This window comes from Miscanthus floridulus, chromosome 9, assembly GCF_019320115.1.
Source record: "Miscanthus floridulus cultivar M001 chromosome 9, ASM1932011v1, whole genome shotgun sequence".
NCBI classification, from domain to species: domain Eukaryota; kingdom Viridiplantae; phylum Streptophyta; class Magnoliopsida; order Poales; family Poaceae; genus Miscanthus; species Miscanthus floridulus.
Genome location: NC_089588.1, coordinates 129,747,767 through 129,771,278, shown reverse-complemented (window position 1 = coordinate 129,771,278; position 23,512 = coordinate 129,747,767). Strand labels below are relative to the sequence as shown.

The 23,512-nt window shown below is 41.8% G+C and overlaps 1 long non-coding RNA gene and 1 pseudogene across 3 annotated transcripts; one reads left to right on the top strand and one right to left on the bottom strand.

The window, feature by feature from the left end:
* The window catches only part of LOC136480924 (proline-rich receptor-like protein kinase PERK8), a 91,354-nt pseudogene extending 67,842 nt beyond the window's left edge, over positions 1–23,512 (top strand).
* Positions 1,513–5,044, bottom strand: LOC136484275 (uncharacterized). 3 transcript variants are annotated; one of them, XR_010765851.1, is made up of 8 exons: positions 4,673–5,044; positions 4,510–4,569; positions 4,064–4,147; positions 3,558–3,628; positions 3,423–3,444; positions 2,928–2,957; positions 2,106–2,165; positions 1,513–1,966 (listed from the first exon to the last, which is right to left on the bottom strand). It is a non-coding gene; the product is annotated as an uncharacterized lncRNA (long non-coding RNA). The 3 variants fall into 3 exon arrangements; XR_010765850.1 differs by lacking the exon at positions 4,510–4,569 and having other exon boundaries at positions 3,558–3,976; XR_010765849.1 differs by lacking the exon at positions 4,510–4,569.

The following is a 23,512-nucleotide window of genomic DNA, read 5'->3' as shown; positions in this document are numbered from 1 at the left end:
TATCATGGCTACTACAAGAATTGGATGGCTCCTGCCGTAGTGGCGGAGTGTGATCATGGGCATGATCCTTCTGAGTTATCTTGTCTCTAATGCTTTTGTTGGAAGTTGATCTTGGTACTAGCATGTATTTGAAATAAGGGTGATGCTGTTTTCAAACTACCTTGCTTCCGCTACTTTTGAACTCGATTTGTAATATTTATGTCGAACTCCGATGTAGGTTGAACTACTTATGAAATGGATGTAACATTTGAGTTGTTATGTTGAACCACTACGATCTTGGCTTGTATGTTGGTTGGTTTGAAATCCCACGCGATTTCATTGGACTACCGGAGTTATTTGGGTTCAAGTGTGACAATTTGATTACTTCGGTGATTAATTTTGTACTTGTGTTCTTATAATTTGGGCGGTTCCGTTACACCTTGTTAAGTACATTTTAGGCTTATTTTCTTTGACCCTGCAACAAGATTCATTCTTCGTCTTCCAGCAGGCTCGGGGACTACAGTGTGTACACTGCACCTTGCGGTGCATGTACCGGTTCTTTTCTGATAACTACATTGTCGGCGCCATCGCAGTTGTCACTTCAGTGTGTACACTGCACCGATCAAGATTTTTCAAATTTTATCTTGAGCCCCTTGCATTCTTCGGGCAAACCTCAGCCTTGAGCAAGTCTGGATTCAGCGACCTGTTGAACTGCTCGAACATCTGCTTCAACAGCTCGGACTTCGTGTTCAACAACTCGGACGCACGTTGGACAACCCGGACAAGCTCAAGATGGCACTGTTCATCGGATACAAGGCGCTCGGGGACTAGCTGTGGGGGTATAACCCCATATACCCACAGGGCTGTACATGGGCCGCACCATCAGAGGTGACCCAGCCCACAAGATCGAGGCGTATGACGCACGGCTCAGCTCGGCGTGCACCGCTATGATGTATTAGATATTGTACCACATCGGATATTTTCTATGTAACCCTGTCCCTTCAGAGTATATAAGGAGAGGCTGGGGTCCCCTAGACATAGGACCAGATCTCATACCCAATCAATACAAAATAACAGAGTACAGGACGTAGGGTTTTACGTCACGCTAGCGACCTGAACCTGTATAAATCTCGTGTCTTGTGTCTCTGTTACCATCCGGTTCCTGATTACGCGCACCTCTACCGATCAATCTACCATCATGGGTATACCTCTCGGTGGACTGCCGACCATATTTCTTCGATAAGAATAGCCCACTTAAACTAGGCCATCCTTACTAGATCCAGTTTCAAACATACTTAGTACTCCCTCTGTCCCTAAATATCTGTCATTTGCGCTTCTCGAGAAACAATTTTAATTAAATATATATTAAAAATATTAATATTTATAGTACATAATTAATATCATTGGAAAGATCTTTGAATCTAGTTTTTTAATAAATTTATTTGAAGATACAAATGTTGCACAGATTTTCTATAAATCGAGTTAAACTTGTGACACGCACTCCAACGGCGACAGATATAAAGGGACGGAAAGAGTATGTCTTAGCACACGATAAAATAATAGCAGTCATGTGAACAAGCGACCTTTCAAATCAATATGTGTGGTTAAATAAATCTATAGAATATTACCCTAGCTATTACACAGATGCAATAAAGCTCAGTTGTGGTCAATGTCGAAAATCCAATGGATATACAACACCAGGTCCTCGATCTTGGCTTTACTAGCTTCAAACTTGGAATCCATATCAGCCTCAACACTAGCCATTGCACTAGAAATGAATTTCATTGCATTGTCATTGCACTAGAAACCAATCTCGAGAAGTCAAACCAATCTTGGAACATGGATGCAGCACTATCATAACGCGTGACACAATCAGCCCGAATAGCTTCTACATTTTTAGAGCAGAACTCAACAACCATCATTTGTTCTTGAGACAGAGGACCTCCAAACATTAATCTTGGATCACCACTATATGCCGCACATCCACCTGTAATGCACTCCACCATGTGAAAATCTACTATAATTAGGTGGGATGTAAAAAATGTACTATTAAGAACAAAAGAAGCCCAAACATGTGGTACTATAAATGGGCAAGTACTAATAAAACTGATACAAGGGAGAATTACCAGTGTACATGTTCGAATCTATGTAGAGAAACTTAAATGCCCAGAAAACGTGCAAGAGTACTACAAGGAAAATTATACCATAATGTTAATAAGAAGGATTAAATAATACTTTAATTAGTATAGGACATGGATAAACTACAAGTTCTAAAACATTGTGCATTCGTATGATAGGTACAACATAAACTGATATCTTATAAGAAATAAAGGTAGTGGATCAGACATGAAAACAGAAAAGCCGCAGCTGTTAGCATAAAACAGATATCTAACACTCCTGCCGATACTTTCAAACAAATCGAATGAGACTATAGTCAGCACAATAAAATCTGAAGTTCGTAGTTGAAGTATTTATTTACGATATTGCTTAAAGAATGTTCAGAAGCACAAACACCAGATGAACAATGTAACCATTTCAACTTTCAGGTTCGGTTCACGCAACTTCGTATCCATATCTGGGCACTTTATGAGAGCGTGCTATAAAGAAAAGGGGCATTAACATAATTCTAGTTTACGGTGGCCAAAATTCAATGGTAACTAACACTCATCTAGAAGCTAGATTCACGAACATCCAAATGGCATACAACAAAGTAGGGGGCAAGATAAGTCCATGCAGTTGGAGCCTTCCAAGGTAAGTCTGAAATTTTCATGGTAAAATTCATTCAACTACAGCTAACAAATCTGACTCATGCCAGAAGCAGTGCTTCTCATCGGTACCAAGGTCCACCTACAACACAGTGAGCTAAGTCATCTATGTCGATTGAATCAGAAAACATAGGGCACAGGACAAGGCCAAAAACATTCGTTAAGAAGAAATTAGTCAGTTACCTCATAAGCATTGATGTCTGAGAAGAGAACCTGCAAGTGCAAACTGGTTAGAGTATTCTAAATTGTGAGCATTGTACTTCGGTAAAAGTACATTCAATGGACTATGCAAACTGTAAGAATTGACAAGATAACAATATCACTGTAGGGCAAAATAGACAAGGATAAAAAACAAAAAAAAAAGCATGTCTATTTTCAGCATGACAAGCAGATTTCAGCAGCAGACAATGTCTTAATGGTAGCAGCTTGCAAATTAGCACAATGTATTTGTTTCAGAAACATAACCACCTGCAATCTAATCAAGTAAACATAGTCCATTCATTTAAATTTAAATAATTACAGTACAATTAGATTGTTCATTCAATGTACTCAAGTAAATATGGTAGATTGTTCTCTAAAGTTTACAACTTCACATGCAAAGCACAGAATGCTTCTTGTTGGCACAAGCGAGCATTTGAGCATGCATCAATAAGTGATAAGTCACAAAATGCTGCTTACCTTCTTCCCAGCCTCAACTTCACTAACATCAGCACCGACCGATAGAATTTAGCATGAAAATTACAATGTGGTCAGACTATATCCTGCTAAAATTAACAATTACAGAAACAGATAGTAGTGCCTTTAAGATCTCACCTCACCATCAGATATCTCTCAAACTTAACAGCAAATTTCAGTAGCAATACACACCACCAGCATCCCTCTGCCTGAACAAAACAGTTTTGTCAGAACAAACAACTATACAAAAGTATCAACTTTTAAAACTTCAGCAATACGTATGCACTCCTGTAATACAGTTTCAAACTTTTACAAATTGTAATGAGGCAGGTTAATCTGTATAGAAAAATAAAAATAAAGATACACATGATAATATGATAAAAAACAAATCTAACAGCAGATAGGAACAAAAGCTCCTAGCAGCGGTTGAAAACAGAGGCCTCATTAACATTTGCACTGTACAAAACATAACATTCGACCAAATGTAATTAAACAGAGGCAGTCGTCGCGAGATCGATTTTTGGCAAACAACGCTGGACTAGTTCATGGAGCCAGACCTGCACAAGATAATAATTGTATAAGAATCATACCTAAAAACTTAAACTCGAGAATAAAAAATACCGGACCTGAAGATGACGGAGTACCTGAGGATGAAGCAGTTAAAACACTACCGGCGCTGGAGCAAAATAAACCGCAGTGAAGAACAACGATGTAGTCCAGAGAGGGATCTGAAAATTTTGACAAGTAAAAGTTAAAATATCAACAAATATATCTTTCGAGACACCAAAAAAAAAAAGACAAGGTTATCAAAGTGAGCATTGGGATGAAACCACGGATCTGTAATCTTACAACAAAAGAAACAGTTAAAACCTGGTGGACCAAAAACGCAGTGAAGAGCAAGCATACAGTACCGAATGGTACAGAGCTGATCAGAAATTTTTGACAACAAAAAAGGCTTTGGTAAATCAGCAATTCGATAAATGCAGTGATCGGTCCCGGTAAAAAAAAAGTAAAAGGCAACACTCGAGATAGTAAAACACACTGCAGTGAAGAAAGAAAAAAAACAAGAATTGCATTAAAATGAAGTGACCTTTTTTTAGATTGAAGTTCTAAATCTGCAATGCCAGGACAAAGCTGGTGAGGATGCATACTAAAAAAACGAAGAAAATGATGAGTATTCAAACTAGAAGTTATAAAGTAAAGAAAATAACATAACAGAAACTATAATTGGGGATCTAGAGAGATGAGCGTACCTGATGACTCAAGAGGAGAGAGAAATTAAATCATGGGTAGGAGAGGAGCCGAGAGGGTAGAATTGGAGAGAGGAAAAGATGGAAGCGGCAAAGTTGAGCGGCACGAGCATGTTGCCGGCGTCGTCGGTGCCAAGCGCGGCAAACGGGCGGAAAAGTGGGCGGCGGAAGCGGGAGAGAGAGGAGCGCCGCTGGGGAGGGAGAGAGGAGCGGCGCCGGAGGGAGAGAGGAGCGACGCCGGAGGGAGAGAGATGAGAGAGACAGGAGCGGCGGCAGGGAGAGAGGAATGGCGACGGGGAGAGATGAGAGAGAGCGAGGGAAGAAGAGAGAGCGAGGGAGAGAGGGGAACGGCGACGGGGAGAGAAGAGAGGAACGAAAAAGTTGATTGTGTCTGACTCGAATACGATCTCCAGAAAATATTCCAATACAGAATACGAGCAGTATACTTGTTGGCTGGCACAGATCTCGAAACGAAATCCAACGGTCGCATGCTTGGGAGCATGTGCCCTGCAGGGCAAAATTTCCGCGTCTAGCTCCACCTTTGCATCTTCCCCTGGCAAGCTAGGCCGCATATTCAAGGGCACGGTTGACGGTTGTGCTCTGGTGAGTAGCTGACCAGAAGGCGGCAAGTGCAAACTTGCATGGCCCATCGTTTGCTCCCCCAAGGACTGCGGCGGCCTGGGACTGCCGGACTTGCGGATCCTCGGCTTCGCCCTCCGCCTCCGCTGGGAGTGGTTGCGACGTTCCCAACCCCACGCCGTCTGGTCGCGGCTGCCTTCCCGGCCTGAGCGCAAGGTCGAGCAAATGTTCCAGGCCTCTGTCACCGTCCAGATCGGCGACGGCGCCTCGGCCCTTTTTTGGACGGATTCCTGGCTTCCGAACGGGCCCATATATGCCGATCTGCCCCCAACCTCTACAAAGCTGTCGCCTGTCGCCGTCGTAAACGCTCCGTCAATGACGCCCTCCACGACCGGCAGTGGACGAGGGACATCACAGGCGCGCCCACCGCCACGGTGCTCTGGGAATACTTCCAGCTATGGGACACCCTTGAGTCATTCCAGCTATCGCCGCACACGCCTGACCGCTTCATCTGGAAATGGACCACATGCGGCAACTACACCGCATCCTCAGCGTACAGGGCGTTCTTCACCGGCATGACCTCCCTGCCGGGAGCTAAGCTCGTCTGGAAGGCAGCCGTTCCCCCTAAGGTCAAGTTCTTCTTCTGGCTAGCCCTCCATGGCCGTCTATGGACTGCGAAACGTCGCATGAGGCACGGGCTGCAGCCAGACGCAGTGTGTGCGCTCTGCAATCAAGCCGACGAGACAACCGACCACCTGCTCGCCTCCTGCATGTTCACGCGGGAAGTTTGGGCACGCCTGCTCGCGTCGGCGGGCCAACAGCACCTCTTGCACCGGACACCAGCTCCACTCTCGCCGATTGGTGGCTGCTGACGCACGACGCGGTGCCGGAGGACGTACGTTGGGCATTTGACTCCCTCGTGCTCTAGGTCTCCTGGGTCATCTGGAAGGAGCGCAACGGCAGGACCTTCAACTCCGCTGCCAGGACGACGTCGCAGGTATTGGACGCGATCACCAATGAACTGGACGCCTACATCAGCGCGGGTTACCGGTGCTTGGCGTCGCTCTTCTCGGTCGCAGGCTAGAACGCGCTACGCCTTCATTCTTGGTCGCAAAACAGTTTCTCGCTTAGTTAAACCTCCTGGCTGCACCGTTCTAGCCGGCGATTTGTGTCGTGTGCCTAGTCCGCAAACCACGGCATCTCGCCATGGTATGTGACCAAATGTGTAACAAAAACTCTATCTTCTCTTAATGAGACACGTGCAGCGCACGTTTTCGAAAAAAAGTATTGTACGATTGAGCTGCTCTACGATGGGCCATATGTGGGCTGGTGCTTATGCTTTGTTACATTGCATTCCTTTCATTTAGGTTTGCTAGGTCATGTTCAGAATTCGGCATGTCCTTTATTTAGAGTATGGCTTACTGCTTTTTGATGCTTGCGGCTATAGTGTCTAGAGTTTCGTCTATGTCTCCAGATCATGCACTTGCCCTCTGGTCTCCATTGTCATCAACGCTTTGAGTCCACAAAACCTTTCACACGGCTTCCCATGCATCTTCGTTGATGTGACTCTCTCTTTTTGGCCCTCATATAGGCTCTAACCGCAATTGTACCTTCCAGTTAACTTCAATCTGCATAACGGTTTGTTTGAGTCCGGGGCCTTGCTACGGTACAACCTTTACCTCATAAGAGGTAAGATGTCAAACAAATCTCAGCCCTTCACTTTTAAAATCTATACAAAAAATAAGTAATTAATAAATAACTAAATCATTTAAAAAGGAAAAAAAGAAAAAGGCTAGACGAAATCTCATCGAACATCCTTCTTTATCTGCTGAGGCATCCTTCCTTAGTCTCACCATTGAATAGTAAGGAAACATATGTGAATATCTTTTTTAAAAGATAGAAAACAATTGAAATTGATTTTAGTCCAACGTCCAACACACATGTATGGTCATATGGATATGCCACACGTGAATCTATTACACATTCTTAAAAAAATTGGTCACATTAGACACTAGATGTCACACGTTAAGAAAATTACAACAATTGGTCATGTTACACCATGAATATGCATGTTCTTATCTTCATACATAAAGCATACATACACAAGATATCAGTTAAGCCTTAGATATCACACGTAAAAAATATTTCTATGATTAAGTATGTTAGATTATTAAAGACTCACAACTTAATTATGAATGCATGTTACACAAATATGTATGTTGTATCCCAAAATAAAATATTACAATTCATGTGAGACCTCCAACCTTAAATAGGCCAGATTTCAAAAAAAAAAATCAAGTTCACGTAACACAATTTGGGATATAAATTATGACGCAGAGAAATAATCCACCAACTTACATACTTGACGTTGGGAAATATTGGCACAAATCCATGCAGCATGCATGTGCATGCACGCCAGATTTGTTTGATAGATATTTTCACTGGTAGAGAACCGAGCTTTACTCCCGGTGGGGAACCCCCTCTAGTCCCGGTTCCCCATCCGGGAGCAAGTATCCGGGACTAAAGGGGGGTCCTTTAATCCCGGGTCAGGAACCGGGACTAAAGGAGGACCTTTAGTCCCGGTGGGTAACACCAACCGAAACTAAAGGTGCCTCCTGACATGCCACGATGGCCGGCACCTTTAGTCCCGGTTGGTAATACGAACCAGGACTAAAGGTTTTTTTCTTTTTTCTTTTCTTTTCATTTTTTTGTTTTCTTTTCAAAATAGGTTTTCGAAGTCATATTGTACGCTGCTAATTATACATTTATACGCGCGTATAGTATGTTTCGGTTCAAGCACAATGAACGTATTAAATCACACAATTCAAGCATAGAAATATATATATATATATATGCATGCATGCATCATATATATATTTACATGCATGCATGCATATGTGTATTTTACATTATATTATTTCATGTGCATATATTACAAAAGATTGCATTACAGTTGTTGTGACATAACAAGTTTCCTCTCATCCTTTAGCTTGGCTTCAATGGCAGTGTTGGGTCGAAGTAGAACTCGCCCTTGGAATCGATGACCTGCTCATTAAAAAATCCGGCTATAGACTCTTGAATTGCTTTGATTTGGTCTTGCCGTATGACCTTTTCCTCCAACCATCGAGTCTACAGGTTTGAATTAAAGGAAAATAAATTAATATATGTACATATATATATATATATATAAAGACATAGTAACACAATCAATAATAATAATTAAATGAATATATAGTGTATTTTTAACGTACTTTGAGTCTCTCTGTAGGAGTTCTTTGGGAGAGCACCTTGATAAACTTGCAAACATAGTAACCACAGTAGTTATTCTCCTGTTCCTGCCTCAGACACCACTTTACGAGAAAAAGATTTGTCATCCAATCTGGTGATCCGGTGAAAGCTATATGTTTAATTAATAAAGATGATGCGATTCAGGGGGCTTACTTTCAAAGGGATTACATTCAGTGGCGCTTTGCATTTTTCCATGTGTTGCTTCTCAATAAAGGTTTTCCAAACACTGCCCAATAAAAAATTTGCCACGTCATCAGATATAGTTAATCATCATGTTTGTGTGTATATATAGTTGCTAGAGATCCCGAAATTACCTCTGGATAATATCTATCATATCTTGGTAGTCTTGTTGTGGTTTTCTCATCGAGTCATAGATTATCAAGTGACTTTTCACCAGATCGATGTCCATCAATTTCCAGTGATTGCTGCATGTGTTTATAGGATATAACGCATAACACTCATTAATTAACTAGAATCAACATATGAGCCATTAAGGATATGATCGACATGATTAACACTCACTTGAAGTTATAGGGAAAGAGTATATCCTTCTTGTGGCGTTGGTTCACTAAGAAGTTCATGAGGTTACTCTCTGACTCAGACTTTCAATTAGTCTTTGGAGTAATTGGGTCTTTGAATACTATATGGGGATCAACAAAACCAATTTCATTGCAGCCTTCCTTTCTGAGCTCTGTCATTGTAAATCTGCATATATATAGTACTTGTTAGGATAATTTATATGCATATACACACATATAATGAGTTTAATAATAGATCGAAAGAATTATTACTTACAGGCAATAGCAGCTAATGATAACTTTGTCTAGAGAGGTCAGGTGGCATAGTTGATGAAATTCTGCAAAGTCAACATACATAACATCATCGCCACGGAACCAATGTTCGTCTCTAATTCTGACACCAATGCAGAAGTCTCCACTGGTAGACGCCTGCATGTACCACTTGTTTAGCAGGTACATTTGCGTCCCCAGATCAGATAAGGCTTGAGGGTTGTATAGACTCTGGCCTAGTACAAATTTTTTCTTCCAAATATCAACCTCCGCCGCACTCTCAATGTTTCCATCACCAAACATCTGGTAAAGGTCGAGACCAGTCTCATCAAGAAATTCACCAAGGTGATCCAAATCGACATCCGGAGGTATGTTTGCCTGATGAATTAATCCTAAATTCGAACCATATTCATTACCAACAACTAGCGGGGGGATTGATTGGTGCGCTTGTTGTCCGAGTTGGGCAACTCCTTTCCCTGCCCGCTTCTTTTTCTGTGCCGCCTCAATTGACTTGGTGAGAGTGCGGTCATAGTCTGATAACGTTGATTTGGACGGCTTACGAGATTCCCGCTGTTGTTGCTGGTAAGAAGTTACCTTTTTTCTTAGAATATCTGGAGCTACGAAGAAGTACGGTTTCTCCAGGTTTCTCCTTGCTTCTTGATTCATTTTAAGTTTGTCATAGAATCTAGACATGTCTTTTTTATATGCATCAGTTCCTTCTTCCTTCTCTTCAGATATTATTTTGGGAATAGCCCTTGGTTTCACGGTGGCTTTCTTTGCAGGCGGGGACTAGTTCTTCGTTTGAGGGGCTGGCCTCTTGCTAGGCTTCTTGGTAGGCGGGGGCGGGGGAGACGTTGGAGACCTCCTTGGAGGTGTTGGCAGCGGCGTTGGAGACCTCCTTGGAGGTGGCGGCTGTGGCGTTAGAGACCTCCTTGGAGATGGTGTGGATGCAGCCTCGTCTTCCAACACAATGTCATTGTACAGAGCACTATGATGATCTGGCGATTGAACAATTGGATTTAGGTTGGGGGAGGATCTGCTACAAAAAAAAGGAATGACATATTATTATGAGCAGATTGTTAATTATTTAAGCCAATACAAATTAATGATGTAGTGTTTTCATCCGCACGTACCTATGGTGAGGTAGTTCAGGAGGAGGTGGAGCCGACATCCCTGGAATGATGAGGTAGCGCTTGCGCCATAGAATGAATGTCTTCTCCGCTTCTCCTAGAGTCTTCTCGCCATCACCTCCAGGAATGTCAAGAGGCAAATCACTAAAACCTTTTTCAGCTTTATCCATTCACGGGTACTAATCGGGAGCCGGTCCCATACAAGGTAACCATAGTGGTGCACAAATTTCATTTTATTCGGCCCCCCCGGTTCTCCTGTATCCACATTGAACTCCGAGATGATGAAGCGACCCTCCAATGGCTTTTTGGGACCTCGAACATTTTTACTCTTCGTTGTAGTTGTTGATGTCGATCCAGAGGGCTACAAAACATAAACATTATTTTTAATGTCATGAGCACACATAAGACATATGATAATATATATAGCTAATAATAAAAAATATATACTTGGCCAATATGTTGTTGCTCATTTTGTTCAAGAGCTAAGTACTGACTCCCGTCATCTGCATCCTCTTGCACGTTATTTTTAGCACCATCATCGCCGGCAACTTGAGTGCCAGTGTTGATCAAATTCATCATCAACTCCTCCTCATCCATATTTCTCAGGTCGGCCATCTAGCTTCAAAAAACAAAACCAATATATAGTACGTCAAATCTTTGCTTATTACATGCGTAAAATCTACGAACAATATGCATTATTAAATCTTGCCCCTCGGTCACGGACGCAATTCGCCACACTAGGATGAACTACGTCGGTACTAGGGCGAATTAGGGCTATACATAAACGGCCGAGGGCAAATTGCGTCGGTGACTAGGGCGAACCACGTCGGTGACATCAACAGCGCGGTTCGCCCTGGTGTGATTGTTTAGCATTAACGATAACGATAATACGAATGTTGATCAATTAGGCCACGAGAAAGGGCGGTGTGACAAGAGTGGCGGTGCTCCACTCCGCCGTATATATGTCTGTACACATGGGTGAACGAGGGCGGCGGTGCTCCACCGTATACATAGAAACGCATGGGCGAACGAGGGCGGCGGTGCTCCGCGACGTATATATACATGCATATGAATACAAATGACGTATATATACGTGTCGGCGCGGTGGCCGGTGTGCTGACGACGACGACGTGAGGCGGGCCGGCGTGCTGACGACGACGACGACGTGAGGCGGGCCGGGGCGGTGTCGGTGCGTGATGTTGTGATCCTATGTACCATGTGAACCATGTAGTCATTCATCATATGAGAAAATTCTATGTTGATAATGTAAGTATAAGTCATTATGAAATGTAAGTATATGTGTCTTATTGCTAATATAACCATTACTATTTCTGAAATGATAAGAATTTATTTTCTTCTTCTACAGGCGATCTCTGATGCTATGATATAAAGTTTGAAGATAGTCTTCCCGGAAAAAATATGTAATGCTCATATTACTTTAGCAACATTAATATATTATATCTGTATATTCAAAGTTCACAAATGAAGAAACGTTGAAGTTTTCCTTCATTTGTCTGTAGCCATGCATGCAAGTCCAACCAAAACTGCTTACATCATCACATGTGATATTTTTTATAAACTAAAAAACGCTTAGTTTACAAACTGGGTATCCAAATTAAGTTCCTATTTGACCATTATATATCCTACAACAAATCCTTCAAAAAAAAGACCCTACATGAATATATTTGGATAAAATTTCGTTAACAAACATTGATCTATGAAGATAGAAAAAATTCTTCTATTGAGCAAAGGCAGTGTTCTAGATTCATGAAACAATGTTCAGTTTCCGGCCACCGTCTGAGAATGTACAAAGAGATCGACGAACATATCACCTCGAGCTCGGTAGTGGAGGGCCTCGAGCGCGGAGGAGGGCGCGGTGGAGGGCCACGGGCGCGCGCGGAGGAGGGGCACGGGCGCGCGCGGTGGAGGCCGCACGAGGAAGAAGAGGGCGGCGCCGGTGTCACGGAAGGCGAACGGACGCAGCGCGAGGAAGAAGAGGGCGGCGGTGTTCGACGAGGAAGAAGACGAGCGGATCGATCTGCGCCAGGCGCTGGAGGTTATATATCAGAGAGAATTACTCCCGGTGCCAGCCACCAACCGGGAGTAAAAACCCTTTACTCCCGGTGCGTATTACCAACCGGGAGTAATACTCCCGGTGCGTGTTACCAACCGGGAGTAAAGGTATACCTTTACTCCCGGTTGGTAACACGCACCGGGAGTAAAGGGTTTTTTTGGCGGGCCACGAAATTGCAGCCCACCTTTACTCCCGGGTGGGCTTCCCACCCGGGAGTAAAGGTGGCCTGCAGTTTCGTTTCCCGCCTGTTTTAAGCAATAGTCTTGTTAAATACAATAGAAATGCAATAGTTTTTGTTAAATACATAGTAAATTAAATAAAAGGCATAAAATTATTTTGTTAAAAATATGAATTTTCTTTTTGTTCATTGCACATAGGAAAAATCTATAACCTAACTTTTTTATTTTTTGTTAGAATTATAAAACATAATATAACTAATATTTATTATTTCGTTAATGCAAAAATGTAGTGTTTAATTAAAATTATTAAAACTATTGGTTTTGGACAGGAAATTTGTTTTCACATTATTTTAACGTTAATATTTTAATTTTTCATCACTCAGTATCCTAATTTACCTTTTTGAGAGAGAAATCCCACCAAATCAAACATTGATTTAATTTGAAACATGACATAATAAACATCTGAATTCACAATTATTATATAATATCTCAAACACACACTATATTAAATCACTATATCATCAAGTGGGCACAGCAGTGAACTTCTTCTTTACGTATGTCCCTTGGTTATGATTGCTTCGTAACCATGGAGTGTCCTCATCATTTACCAAGATGCTAGGGTCTTTGTTCACTTTGAAGGGCGGAATTCGGTCATCCTTTTCATATTCTTCTGACATGTCCGACTTGTCCTCAATTCCCACGATGACTCTTTTCCCTGAAAGAACTATGTGGCGCTTTGGCTCTTTGGTTGAGTCATTATCGTTTTTTCCTCTTTTTGGTTTTGTAGACATATCATTGACATAGAACACCTGATTCACATCCTTGGCAAGGACGAATGGTTCGTCTTTGTACCCAATATTACTAAGGTCTACTATTGTCATTCCATACTCGTTGTCTACTGTTACCCCGCCTCCGGTCACCTTGATCCATTGGCACTTGAACAATGGGATCTTCAAAGTAGGTGCATATTCTAGTTCCCATATTTCATCTATGCGTCCATAATATGTCTGCTTATTCCCATTCGGATCTGTGGCATCTATGCGGACACCACTGTTTTGGTTGGTACTCCTTTTATCTTGGGCTACTGTGTAGAATATGTTCCCATTTATCTCGTACCCTTTGTATGTGATGATATGCCATGATGGTTGCATAGCCAATACATATAGTTGCTCATGGATGCTCTCATCACCTTGACATTTTTTTCGCAACCAACCGCCGAAAGTTTTCATGTGCTTATGCGTAATCCAAGCTTCAGTCTTCCCTGGAAACTCGGATCGTAAGAGATCCTTGTGTGTCTCAATATACGGATCTACCAAAGAGGAGTTCTGTAGAACTGTGTAGTGCGCTTTATTGAAATAATCATCATCCGTACCAATATATGTTTTCCTCCCTAGTGTCCCCTTTCCGCTTAGTCTCCCCTCATGTCTCGATTCAGGAACACCAATCGAGTCAAGGTCGGGAATAAAGTCAACACAGAACTCAATGACCTCTTCTGTTCCATAGCCCTTGGCGATGCTTCCTTCTGGGCGAGCACGATTGTGAACATATTTCTTCAGGACTCCCATGAATCTCTCTAAGGGGAACATGTTGTGTAGGAACACAGGACCGAGAGTGAAAATCTCCTTGACTAGGTGAACTAGGAGGTGTGTCATAATATCAAAGAAGGAAGGAGGGAACACCAACTCAAAGCTGACGAGACATTGAACCACATCATTCTGTAGTTTAGCTAGATCAGTTGGATTAATTGCCTTCTGAGAAATTGCATTGAGGAATGCACATAGCTTCACGGTGGCTAGACGTACATTTGGAGGTAGAATTCCTCTTAATGCAACTGGAAGTAATTGCATCATGAGAACGTGACAGTCATGGGACTTTAAGTTACATAATTTCTTCTCTGGCACATTTATAATACCCTTTATATTCGAGGAGAATCCAGATGGTACCTTGATGTTGTTTAAGCATTCAAACATAATTTCCTTCTCCTCTTTGCTTAGAGTGTAGCTAGCAGGACGTAAGTAATGGCGTCCATCATCTGTCTTCTCTGGATGCAGGTTGTCTCTTTCTCTCAAACAACGTAGGTCCTGTCGTGCTTCAAATGTGTCCTTAGGCTTTCCATACACACCCATAAAGCCTAGCAGGTTCACACAAAGATTCTTCGTCAGGTGCATCACGTTGATCGAGCTACGGACCTCCAGGACTTGCCAATAGGGTAGGTCCCAAAATATGGACTTCTTCTTCCACATGGGTGCGTGACCGTTAGCGTCTTTCGGAATAGGTTGGCTTCCATGTCCTTTTCCAAAGACGACTTTCACATCATTGACCATATCGAGTACATCCTCACCGGTTCGGTTGCGAGGCTTGGTCAGGTGGTCTGCCTTCCCTTTAAAATGCTTGCCTTTCTTTCTTACGGGGTGATTTGCAGGAAGAAATCGACGATGGCCAAGGTACACGACCTTTCGACATTTTTTCAAGAATACACCTCTAATATCACCGAAGCAGTGTGTGCATGCATTATATCCTTTGTTTGACTGTCCTGAAAGATTACTTAGAGCAGGCCAATCATTGATTGTTACGAACAACAATGCTCGTAGATCAAAGTGTTCCTGTTTGTACTCATCCCACACACGTACACCTTCTTTATTCCACAAAATGAGAAGTTCGTCAATAAGTGGTCTCAGGTACACATCGATGTCATTGCCAGGTTGCTTCGGGCCTTGGATGAGCACAGGCATCATAATGAACTTCCGCTTCATGCATAACCAAGGAGGAATGTTATAGATACTTAGAGTAACAGGCCAAGTGCTATGACTACTGTTCTGCTCTCCAAAAGGATTGATACCATCTGTACTTAAAGCAAACCTTAAGTTTCTTGCATCATTTGCAAACTCCGGGAATTCTCTGTCGATTGCTCTCCACTGGGACCCATCAGCAGGGTGTCTCAACATATTGTCTACCTTACGGTCTTCTTTGTGCCATCGTAACAATTTTGCATGTTCTTTGTTTCTGAACAGACGTTTTAAGCGTGGTATTATAGGAGCATACCACATAACATTGGTAGGGATTTTCTTACGCGGACGTTCGCCCTCAACATCACCAGGGTCATCTCGCCTGATCTTATACCGCGACGCATGGCATACCGGGCATGCATCCAATTTCTCGTACTCTTTGCCACGGTACAGGATGCAGTCATTAGGACATGCATGTATCTTCTCTATTTCTAGCCCCATAGGACAGACAACTTGTTTTGCTTTGTAGGTAGTGGCGGGCAATTCATTGTACTTCGGAAGCATCTTCTTTTGGATTTTTAGTAACTCTCCAAATCCCTTGTCAGATACACCATTCTTTGCCTTCCATTGCAGCAATTCTAGTGTGGTTCCCAACTTTTTCTGCCCTGCATCACAAGTTGGGTACAACAATTTCTTGTGATCTTCTAGCATCCGCTCGAACTTGATCTTCTCCTTTTCACTTTCACATTCTCTTTGTGCGTCACAAATGACCTGAGAAAGATCATCAGCCGGCTCATCTTCTGCGGCTACCTCTTCTTCAGCTTCTCCCATTGCAGTATCATTGAAGCACGCACCATCAGGAATAATATCATTATCGTCCCATTATTCTTCTTCACCTTCTTCCATTACAACACCGGTTTCTCCGTGCTTTGTCCAACAAATATAGTTTGGCATGAAACCCAACTTGAACAAGTGTGAATGAAGAGTCCTTGAGCAAGGATATTCCACCGTATTCTTACATATGGCACATGGACAACATATGAAACCGTCGCGTTTGTTTGCCTCGGCCGCATGTAACAAAGAATGCACGCCGTCAATGAACTCTTGGGAGCGGCGATCAGCATTATACATCCAATGACGGCTCATCTGCATTACATGACATAAATATCATATTAAAACCTAGATCATAATTAATTATTTATACAACATGCGTGCCACCACAAAAGATACAAATTTATGAAAGCATCGCTACAATGTAGACAATCCCAACTACCACTAAAAGAACTAAAGCTAAAATACATTTCAGGAGCACAAGGATTTCGCGACCAATCTCAACTAAAACAGACAGATCCCCCGATTGTGCAATATCTTTGGGCTTCTTCGGCTGGATCACTGCCTCATTAGCCGCCGTATCTGCCTGTTGTGCAAGATATTTTTGCACGAGTTCAACATACTCTTCCTCCCAGTAGAAGCCTGAACATCGTCCACTGCCATCCCACTAAAATTAAAACAAAAAATTAGAACTTTAATCACAACCATCATGAAAATAGGTATAAACTAACCATAATCATTAAATACGATAAAATAACTCACATTGCGATCCGGACACTTGTAGAAGATACGATCCTTGTTGGGACCCTCCTTCTTCACTCGGTACTCCATCACAATCTTCGTCTCATCACGACACTTGCCGCATGGAATGAGAGGAAGGCCCGGCCTAAGTCACTTTGGAAACCCATGAGAGGCCGAGGACCCGGAAGCAGTTGCCATCTACTCTCTATACTCATTTTTTAATACACTATAAATTTCTCCTTTTATAAACAAATAAAATTAAGAAACTATAAAATTATCTAGATCTCTAAACAATGATATTTTTAATGGTCATTGTGTTCTCGTCTTTTACTGCGGCAGGTAAGTAATTCACATGATATTTCCGCAAATTAACAGAAGAATGGGAGTGTACACACATAACAGACTACTGCGACGATATCGGGACGTGTGAATAAATAACCATCCGTACTAGTTGAACTTGCTTACGTGATCATCTCGGCGAGCATTTCTCCACCGGACGGCACCGTACTTGGTCAAGGAAGAGCTCCGATTCTACAAGGAAGGGAACACGGTCTTCCACGACCGTTGTCGCTCTCCCTCGTAGAATCAAAGCTCCTCCTTGACGTTCGTTACCGTTCGGCAGAGAACATGCTCGCCGACATGAACACGGTCCGCTAGTTCAACTAGTACGGATTTTCTATAATTTTCTAACTATTTTCTAAGTTTTTCATTTCATAAAAAGTTAAAATAAAAAGTACGGTGATTGACAGACTACTGCGACGATATTGGGACATGTGAATAAATAACCATCCGTACTAGTTGAACTTGCTTACGTGATCATCTCGGCGAGCATTTCTCCACCGGACGGCACCGTACTTGGTCAAGGAAGAGCTCCGATTCTACGAGGAAGGGAACACGGTCTCCCACGACCGTTGTCGCTCTCCCTCGTAGAATCAAAGCTCCTCCTTGATGTCCGTTACCGCTCGACAGAGAACATGCTTGCCGAGCTGAACACGGTCCGCAAGTTCAACTAGTACGGATTTTCTATAATTTTCTAACTATTTTCTAAGTTTTTATTTATATATACTACGTTTAGGTACGGTGATTGACAGACTACTACGACGATATCGGGACATATGAATAAATAACCATCCGTACTAGTTGACCTTGCTTACGTGATCATCTCGGCGAGCATTTCTCCACCGGACGGCACCGTACTTGGTCAAGGAAGAGCTCCGATTCTACGAGGAAGGGAACACGGTCTTCCACGACCGTTGTCGCTCTCCCTCGTAGAATCAAAGCTCCTCCTTGACGTCCGTTACCGCTCGGCAGAGAATATGCTCGCCGAGCTGAACACGGCCCGCAAGTTCAACTAGTACGGATTTGCTATAATTTTCTAACTATTTTCTAAGTTTATATTTATATATACTTTAACCTTCTTTCATGTAAATATGCAAGCTTGAAGTGATTTTGAGCTCAAATTGCTTACAAATGAAAAAAACCACAATAAAGAACCATAAAATATATATTGAACAAAATGGCATAAGAAAATGGTGAAAAATGAGAGTATGAGATTGGTAACCTTTACAACTGAAGAATCGACGGAGGAATCGAAGAAATCGATGGAGGAATCGAAGAATGGATGGAGGAACAATGGAGGGAGGGAGGAAGCAAGAACACTAGTGCAGTGAGCTTCAAAATGTGCTGAGCTCGGGCTCGGGGAGGAAGAAGGAGACGGCCGATTTATAAAGGGAGAACATTTAGTCCTGGTTGGTGGATCCAACCGGGACTAAAGGTAACTTTCCAACCCCGGGCGCAGCCACGGCCCGGGAGTAAAAGTATACCTTTAGTCCCGGTTGGTGGCTCCAACCGGGACTAAAGGTCCCTGCCACCTCTGTCTGGCGCAGTAGCCGTTGGGCAGGGACCTTTAGTCCCGGTTGGAGCCTCCAACCGGGACTAAAGGTATTTCTAGTCCCGGGGGCAAAAAATTCTGGGACTAGAGCCCATTTTGGCCGAGGATCAAAGGTCTGTTCTCTACTAATTTCCTTGTTTTTCCCATTTCTCAAACTAAAAATAGGTCTAAATATGTATTTCTTATATTACCTCATAGGAAGTAATATGTGCTAATAACCATTCATATCAACGGTCCACGGTTCTTTGGAGGTACCGCAGCAAAGCCCTTGAGTTGGAGTGCTGGCATTCTCAAAAAAGAATACAATAAATTAGAAAACGGATTCAATTCAAATTTTTCAATTTTGTAGTGGGACCTTTTTTTAATAAATGTAGTGGGACCTTTTCATTATGCTATTTGCAACTTTAGTACATATATTAACTCATATATCTTTCTGAACCATTTCAGTTCTTATTATGACTCATTTGATAACCTTATTAGTTCGTGAACTTAATTAGGGGATTTTGTGGTTCATCCGAAAACGAAATGCTAGCTACTTTTTCCCCTATAATAGGTCTTTTAGTTTTCCGTTGGGTTTCTCCGAGACATTTTCCATTAATGTTTAATTTATTTGAGTCATTGATCTTCCTCTTGTTGGCACTATGTATTCTAACCCTTCATCTGTTGAGTAAGTATAGGATGTTATACTTTTATATTCAATATTTTGAAAATCTTAAATCAATAAAAGTTTTGACTGCAAAGTTTTACATTGTGGTGCACTTCAAGGATGTTGGTGTAAGGAGTGTCTCAATCTGGGTTTGTTTGAAAATTTCAGAATTTTAGATCTCAAAATCTGATAAACCAAAATGAATATTTGACATTTTAAATGACGTCAAATAAAGAACTTGTCAAGTACAAAGTTGTAGATTGGTATTGACCATGTCGTTATCCGATATTGTTTGAAGATTCAAAAATTTGAATTTCAAAATCCACAAAACTAAAACACATATTTAGGACTCTAAATGAATTCATGTCATAAACTTGTAAACTACAAAGTTGTAGATTGCATTTTGAAATACAACTTTGGCATAAACCAAGTTAACATCTTATATCTCTTTGAAAGTTTTAAATTTAAAAATATGGGAACTTAAAATGAATTTTTGGGACTCTAAACCATGTCAAATAGAAAAAAATTGTTAACTAGCTACAAAGTTGTAGATTGCACTGAGCTTTACAATTAAGGTATCAAATTTGCCATCATCCTAGTCAATATGAAAAATATGATTTTTTGATAGACGGTCTCTTAAGGGTGCCAACTGTGTTAATCGATTTTTAAAGATCGCACCCATAGAAACTGAGCCCCCTGAAAACTGATATTTGAAAGATAGCCGTCTCTGTAAATAGTTGATTACATGATGAATGAGAATACCTCCAAATTCACACTGTAGAGAGCTCCTGAGCGTGTTTACGTGCACGCGGTAGCCACTATGGCACGTCAACGCGTGTTTGGAGCCTTGGCTTCAGAGTTTTTGGGGTTATCCGATTATGAATGCTTTTGGAGGCTCGGACTATGCACAAATATACGATGCCAAATGCTCTGGGATGTTTATATTAATGCCTAAGCATGCTTGTTTGGGGCGGAATGAATCTATTGCTTTCAGCTAGAGGTAAACTTTTAGCCATGCCGGCTATAAACTGCCAATCATTGAGCACCTGGCGGCTGGTGCAGACCTGCCGGCCGGCGGCAGCAGATGTTGCAATCGTGCCTGCCCTTCATACCAATTTCACCTCTGACTTTGGCGTCCTGAAGACCGCACCTCTCGCTTTCAGTTTCAAAGGTCTAGCCTTACTTGTTAGTATACTACCTCTGTCCCAAAATAAATAAATTCCTAAAATCACCCAAAGTCAAAGTATCTTAAGTTTGATCAATTTTATAAGAAAGAAAAACATCATCTATGACACTAAATACAAATATTATAAAAATATATTAATGATACATCTAGTGATGCTAATTTAGTGTTATATATATTCGTGCTCTTTTCTACTCCATCTGTTCTAAATTATAAGTCGCTTTGACATCTTAGGTACATCCAATTTGATATGTATTTAGACATATGTTATATCTTGATACATAACAAATTCGATTAACAAAAAGGTCAAAACGACTTATAATTTGGAACGGAGGGAGTATAAATTTGGTTAAAGGTAAATTAGTTTACTTTGACAAGGCCAACTATAGAAGTTGATTTATTTGGAAACGAAAAGCAAAGCAAATGGAGCCAGTAAGGTTAATGCCTCATGAGTGCAAATAAGAGAATATGTCAGTGGTTTCTTCATCACAACAGCTCATAAAAATATAGTCCTAACCAACATCCTCGGAAGGTCAAGAGATGGCTGATATCGCACTTGGCAGCTTAGGAAAGATCATTGATGTCGCGCGCAAGATCAAGGAGGCTGTGGAGCTTGTTAAGCACAACAAGAAGGAGTGCTGTGACATCCAGAGGTGCGTGGCCAGGGTCAGCGCTCTCCTCAAGTGCCTCGATGAGACAACAGAGACGATGAAGGATGAGGTGATGCGGGACGCGCTAGCCGATCTTGCAGTGTCGCTGGACCATGCCCTGGAGCTCGTCACAGAGTGCCAGCAGAAGCATATATTTCGCCGCTTCTTGGGAGCCAGGGACATGGCCAAAGAGCTGGATAGGGTGCAGAATGACATAGTGAGGAAGCTGCAACTGGGGAACTTTGCCACCAACGTGCAGACCACCGTTGTGTTGACAAACATCCAATCTGCTGGCGGTGCTCCTCCTCGACAGACGCCCCCACCTGCACAACGAGTGATTGTTGAAGGTATGGAGTTTGTCTTTGTTGATACACATCGTTGATTGGCTCCTTCAAATTATATTGAGCAGTGCTACTGCAACTTACTCAGAGTGGCAGTATTGGTACTCCCACATTCATCTCAGCGTAAATCCGTATGCATGTAACAAGTTTCATTATTTAGCTAGATTATTACGCCACTTCCTCATGTCTAGAGTCATGTTGTTAACTTGGAGTAGGCATCATCTGTGACAGAAATATATTATCGTCAATGGCACAAGGAATATTTTATGAAAGCGTGTTTCATAATGAATCGGTAGTGTCATCTTGTATTGTCAATTCCTATTAAATTTTAGATATTGATGGTGGTAGTAACAGTTTGCATACATCAACAGGTTTCATACAGTTCAGTTTCTCTGAGTTAAAAACCGCAACAAAGGACTTTTCAGACAAAAACGTTATTGGAAAAGGTGGCTCTGCTACCGTCTACAAGGTACCCTATATTACCTTATCAAATTTTAATGGACTAAATTGGCTGTTCAGCTTTTTCTTTCTCTTAGAATGATAAGAATGAACCAATCACTAATTGTGTATTAATACCTCTCAATTCTCAGGGCACACTGCCTGATAGACGAGTCGTTGCCATCAAGGAACTTTCTTCACCCATTTTTTTGCGTGACAACGAGAACAGACTATATGACACAATTAATATCTTTATAGAGCTTAGGCACAAAAATATAGTTAGACCTCTGGGATATTGCCATGAAGTCAAAATGTTCTTGGTCAGCTACAATGGTAGATATGCTAAAACTCGAGAGCAGAGATTTTGTTTGATTGAAGAATACATGGCAAACGGAAGCATGGACAAGATTATCAATGGCATGTTTCTATACAGAAATATATTTTGGTCGATTATACATGAAGAAGGCTATACAATCAATGGCATGCTGACATCTATGAAAAAATATTTCTTAGTGTTCTTGTCTATATTTAACTGATTTTTCTCTCTGCGTGATTTGTAATTTGCAGGGATTGATTGGTCCTCGCGCTTCCAGATAATTTTAGGAATAGCACAGGGGCTAAGTTATCTACATGAGCATCGTGTTGTTCATTTGGATATCAAACCAGGCAACATACTCTTGGATTCCGATATGAATCCTCGGATCTGCGATTTTGGAGTGGCTAAAAGGTTGGAACGTGCTGATGATGAGATCACTCATGACAACGACTCCATAGCTGGCACACTGTAAGATCGAGCTTGTTCCAATATAAATACAGCTGTTTCATTAGATAATAAGACAATTTCTCGTTAAAACATTATCTCTTTTATTTTCCCGTAATTCAATTATTTTCTCTGAGATCATCCAGTTTAATCATATCTAACCATTCATTCAGGGGATATATAGCTCCTGAATATATTTCCGATGGCATTCTGTCAACGAAGTGCGATGTGTATGCTTTTGGCCTCACACTACTTGGGACCATTAACGGTATGTTCATGTCTGTAAAACCAAGTATCCCACGTTTTATATGGGTAAGTAACTCGTAACCTTTTTTTTTCTCAAGCACGTACCTCCACTGGACCAATTTATATTAATATATGTTACATTGTTGTCCAGGCTTGGGAGGAGGCTCAGGACGATGCTGCTTGTATGGAGTTATTTAATCCGTCATTGTGTGACAAGTCTCAGCTAATGCAAATTAAAAGGTGCACTGATGTAGGACTCATGTGCATTGAGGATGACCGGAATGATCGGCCGGCCATGGCCGATGTTCTTGCGATGCTAAATGGCGAGAAACATGTGCCGTCCCAGAATTAA